Genomic DNA, 5,805 nt, shown 5'->3' with positions numbered 1-5,805 from the left:
GCTGTTTGGGGTGTGGCCTCTTTCTTTCGTTCAGCCTTTGATGCGTGTAGCAAAAATACTGCATACGTCGCCTGCGGTGACAAAAACTACGCCGCATTAAAGAAATCCGTCAGAACTCTTTTCCAAAACTCAATTCATCCGATCGGCGAGTGAAGATGGTGCTGCAGCAAAATGGAGACTCAGGAGTAGAACACCGCAGCGTAAAGGTAAGTTATGTACGTTGATTTCATGCCAAGCCTATCGAAAATGTCGTGACGGAGAATAAAAATAAAAGAAATTCCATATTCTTTATGGCTCATCTCATTTCATCCCTAAAATGTTCAAACGTGAATTTGGCAACAATGCTCCGAGTCTCATGATTGAAATCAATTCATATGAAATAATGGAGCTGATTCTTTTAAAAGTATGTTTACCGGTACAGAAGGAAAATGTTGGAGTAGTTTGTGCCTAATCCAGGACATTTTTAAAGATTAAGCGTCTGTGCGGCGACGGTCACAACCGGACCAGCTTGTAATGTTTTTTTTTTTGTCCTTTTCACTCACACACAGCCGCCCACTTTCCTGGACACTGCAGGGCAACTCGGAGGAAATTAAGCCTCAGCTCTTTGACGGCTGTGACAAGTCACAAATATTACTACTTAGTGATTCATGACACACATAAGCCGCTTGTCGCAAGGCTCCGAGGTGCTCGGAGCTTCTGGCCTCCTTTCGGTTTTAGAAGACAAGCAAAACTTTTTGGAACTTGTTTGGTGACTACTTTCCCTGATTGGCTCAAATTCAGTTTGGTCCTCAATAGCACAGCCAAGCAAAGATGCGGTAAACCGAAAAACCAAGCCTTGCCAAGAAGAAGAATGCACTCGCTTATAATTGCTCACATTAATAGTTTCCACCAGAAACGATGATCCCAAAGCACGCAACATTTCACATTCCACTTAGCCTCAAATGGCTGAAAGATTTGATTTTGAAAAAGAAAAAGAAAAATGTGCTCTCGTGTGTGTATGCGCATGCAGCAAAGACTCTCCTTAACTTCCACTAATAATCTACGCTAAACTTGGCTCCTCCCTGATAGAAGTGGAGAAGGATCACATCAACATACTTCCGTGACACCAATTACTACTCCTTCCAGCCAAGCGCTTGCTTCCAACTTGTGGCATTTGATGCTGTTTTAGAAAGAGGAGTTTTTCAGTGACTGGCCACGGAACATCACAATAGATGTGGGTTTGCTTGACATCTTTTTAGGGCAGAAGCCAGGGATTTTCAAATAATATCTCAAAATTTGATTCGGATAGTCAATGTCATGATTTTCCCACCGTAGCAACCAATCGACATGGCTGAGAAGTCATTGTTCATCGTACCAGCCACAGTCATTGTTTCATGAAATAAAAGTCACACTTAGACACAACCTTGCTTAACACAAAGAGGAACAAACATGAGTACAAAGTAGTTTTCAGAATTGTGAAGCATGAAAAGATGAGATAGGGTTTGATTTGAAAGAATTGCTTATTATCACAGTTTGCAAAACCACGTAGGCCTTGGTTGGCTGTTAGTTAGCAAATGCAAAAAAGAAGCAGACAGTATAAACAAAGCAACGACAAATAAAATGACATTATCGAAGCCAAACATTTCTTTTGACTTAGACTCGATCCTGCTTGTGAGCACGATTCAGAAATTGTGGATTGGATATGCTTTTGCGGACGTGTAGGTGGGCGCGTCCCGCTCCAAGTCAAAACGTCAGGGCCGTTTTTTTTTTGTGCCAGTCAAACATCAACACAATTGTTTTGCACGTATGACAGCTTCCACTCAAGACTGGCGTCGTCTCGGTGGGAGACCAAACGCCATCTACCGAGCGGCGGGCCTCGTTCATGGCGCCGAGGACTTGTCAGTCATTAATCTGCCACCGCGCACACCTGTAATCCTCGCCACAGAGTGGATTGGGTTTACAGCGAACAAACGAAAGCCAAGAGAATAAGAAGTGCTTCAGAATCCAGATAGGAAGCGTGGGCATGTGGCGGGATGGTGCACGTGTTTGTGTGTGTGTGTGTGCACTCGCTATTTTGTCAGCTATGTATGCTATTTAGCATCACAGCGGGTAAAGAAGCTGCCACGTTTTATTTTTGAGGCCTCTGTCGATGATGCGCGAGAGTGACGTCGATAGGAGGAGCGTGGAGAAGGAGCACGTCCCCGGGCGTCAACAAATGTGTGTATAATGACTGTGTGAAAACCACAAGAGGCCCAGCATGCTGAGGAGAAGCTAATACATGTAGCCGGTGGCATTTTGAGATTAGGATTATTACAGTACAGTGGCACAGAGCATTTGGGCCACAGTGTAAAATAAAAACGCAATTCTGCTCAAAGAGAGTTGTAATTTTAGAAATGATTTTAAGCTTTATTTTTATTGATTAAAAAAAGTTGTATACCATTCTTATGATTAGAGATGACGGATTATGCCGGACTTCACTATATTTTAGAGCAGGCGTCACTCACATGGCGACATTTTTTTGTATTAACATACCAATACTTTTTACAAGCTGTTTGAAAGTGTGTTAATAGACTCAAGATTCAAGACGTTTATTGTCAAGTGTTGAGTGTAAAAAAAATAAATAATAAAATTTAAAACCACGCATTGAATATTTACTGCATTTAAATGGGTTGAAAGCGTGTGGGAGGGGCCCCAAAAAGTTTTTTATATTGTTTCTCTATATCAGGGTTGCCCAAGTCCGATCTTCCAAACCCCTCTTTCTCCTCTAACACACCTGACACAAATAAGCAGGAAGTCAGGCTAGTCTATAAAAAATAGCACGATTTATTTTGAAAGTCATATGCAGTGGAGCCTGTCATGGGGAATCGCTCAAGAAGTTGCGGTGCAATCAGTGAGTAAAACAATTAAATTGTAAAACAAAACAAAACAAAAAAAACAAGAAAAAAGATTCTTCAAATTGGATGCAATTTAAAGCAATAAATGATGCGACACAAAACGTCTCTTCTGCGTGACTCGGTAATGACGCTCATAAACAAACCCTCAAGTCACGCTTGTCTTTCAACTCAGATCGGAGACTCATTAGTAAGAAAATAAAAAAGAAAAATGTGGACAGAATGCACTCGCAGACATAAGGCCGGGATGTTCGATATTGCATTCAAAAGAAACCCATTGTGAGATGGCCTGCCAAAATCCTGATGGATTGCTTTAAAAAAAAAACAAACGTGAGATGAATCCTCCTCTGACCGGGCCACAATTGGGGAAGTCAAAAATGTGAAAGACATATCCGGACATTGTTTGTGACATGGAGCGTCCTGGAAGGCCGGAACAAAACAACATTGATTGCTTTTCAGAATGGCAAAGATTGGGATGACTTGGGGACATGACATTGACATGTAAATACAAACCAATGAAGGATACAAAATATGTTCATTTATGAGAGGAAATGTGAATTTTTGTGGGCTCTGCAGTAGCTCGTAGTTAACACGGCTGCCTCATGTGACTTTTGAGATATATATATATATATATATATATACACACAAACAAAGCAGGTGTGTGGTGGGAGCTCATGCATACGCCTCTGACTATTATTTCCAGGGGAAAGTGTCACCGCTTGAAAGCGAGCGCTCCTCTTGAACATCAAAACATGCCCGCGTCTCTCTGAAGACGCCTTGCACAACTTCAAAGTTTTGCTTGGCTCCACTCGTTTACTTTCCGCCAGGCCGGATGAGAGCCAGGTTGCGTCACAAACCCGCTGGTTGTCGTTCACAACTCCAGCTTCAGATTGACTGTAATGGCGGGTGTTTGGGGGAGATGCTTGCTGAAGATGAAGAAGGAGAAAGGAAAAGCAGCCGCGAGGTCACTGTGAACGCGCTCCTTTAATGACCCGCCTCCGATTGGTTGCCGCATTTATCCTCATTAAAAATGAATTTGTTTTCCTTGAGGCGCTTTATTCCTTGCTCGCATCGGGACAGGACGACTTGTTCTGGTTTGTCGTCTTGTTGCGGTACCTTTCAACAGCGACTGTGTGGACTGCGATCCACATCAATAAAAGTACCGTATTTCTACAAACAGGATGTTTAAGTGTGTGTCATCTGTTTGGGAAAATTTGGAATGAACACGATCTCTTTGTGGACTTGGTGAACCAAAGCCTCTCCCAGCTTTTAATGCATCCTGGTTTTGAGACTTTTGTTTCATTTCAAATTGTCCAAATTGCCTCTCAACAGCATATATAATTGATGCTCATTTTAAATGTATTTTTTTATTAAACGAAAAAAGTCTGGAACAAAAACCCCTGATAAGCTTCCAATTCATGTTTTTCATGAAAAAAAGGGTGCCTCTCTGCCCCCCCCCCCCAAAAAGAAAGAAATGCTGAAAAACAATTTGAAAATATTTTTTAAATATGAATATAACATTGCCGCGTATGCGCAAATCGGCTTCATGTGGAACGTCGCGTGACCAAACAAGTTAAAGTGACGAGATGGACTGAACTTGAACTCGCTAAAATGTTTTTTATTGTGTGCGTTGAAAATCAGCTTACAAGGTGTGGTTCAAACCATGAGGGAGGACGAAACAATACAAATAAAAGTTTTCTTTTCATGTGATCTCTCTATCTCACCCGTTTTCAACACTGTCGGGTGGGTCTGGAATGTAAGGCCTGCCTGCGTTGAATGGCGGCATCACCGTATTGGTAATATGGTGTGTATTCCTAAAAAACGTTTGTCGGTTATCTCTGTTGGCGTCCCTTACGCATGACTTCATGCAGGGCAGGAGATGCGCTTGATGGAAAGAGGCTTATGGCGTGCACAAAGTGCGAGCAGCGGTTGGTGATTAAAGCCCATCCGAATGATTTAAGACGGGTTAGTCATGTTGAGAGCTGCACGTTAAAAAAGAAATATTAGTGGATGAGGGCCACACGTTGATGGAAATGACGTCTCTAAATACCCCCCAAAAAAAGAGCGTTCTCTCTTAAATTGGGACAGAATACTTACTCCTAATTTTTACTTTTGAACGATCCTCCGCCCGCATTCCAAGCGCAACATGTTTGCTCAAGTTGTCACACAATGCAGGCCAAACTCCTGCGCCATGCACGCATCGGTACAAGCAGGAGTTCAGAACATTCAGAGATGGATGCAACACCAGGACAGGGAACGCCAAGCATAACGCCGGACAATCACTTTCGCCATCATGAGCTCCTCAAGTCCTATCAATGTTGAAATCATCAAGTCGACTAATGTTGAATGGCGAAAACTTGAAATCGAATAATGGCCAATCACGTGAGAGAATTCAAATATAGTCATGTCATTGGCCAAAGTTTTTGCTTGTCGGGGCAGAGATTTGGATTTTAAAAAGATTTTTGGTTGCCACTGTAAAATGTTAAACATTAACATTGTGCTCAGATTTTGGAAACAAAATGCATGTACTTACTTCATGAGTCAATGTAATCATATTGCAAAAAAAATAAATAAATGTTTGGAAACCAACATTTTAAATGATTACACGCGCCCATTTTCCTTCTTGAAAGAATATTGTGGACGCTAAAAACGAATGGAAACTCATGTTGATGACGATCACTCGTCCAAACGGAATCGTTCAAATTGAGAACCCAGCTGCATCGCGTGTGTGATGATACCTGTCGTCCATGTTGGACCGGCCATCTGACACCTGCTTCATCCTCGTGAAGAACCAGTCCAGTCCATTCTGGTTACCGCGCTGACAAGCGCATGCGATCCAAGCTGGTAATGACATAAACAAAAACGACTTCAAACAATGATCATCACTTCTGACAGTCGCAGAGAAAGCGCATGAAAGTGGAACAGTCGGGTCGGA

This window comes from Idiotropiscis lumnitzeri, chromosome 18 (assembly GCF_059441095.1).
Source record: "Idiotropiscis lumnitzeri isolate Australia: NSW breed Sydney's pygmy pipehorse chromosome 18, RoL_Ilum_1.0, whole genome shotgun sequence".
Taxonomy (NCBI): domain Eukaryota; kingdom Metazoa; phylum Chordata; class Actinopteri; order Syngnathiformes; family Syngnathidae; genus Idiotropiscis; species Idiotropiscis lumnitzeri.
The sequence above is the reverse complement of the archived record's forward strand: the minus strand, read 5'-3'. Positions refer to the sequence as shown.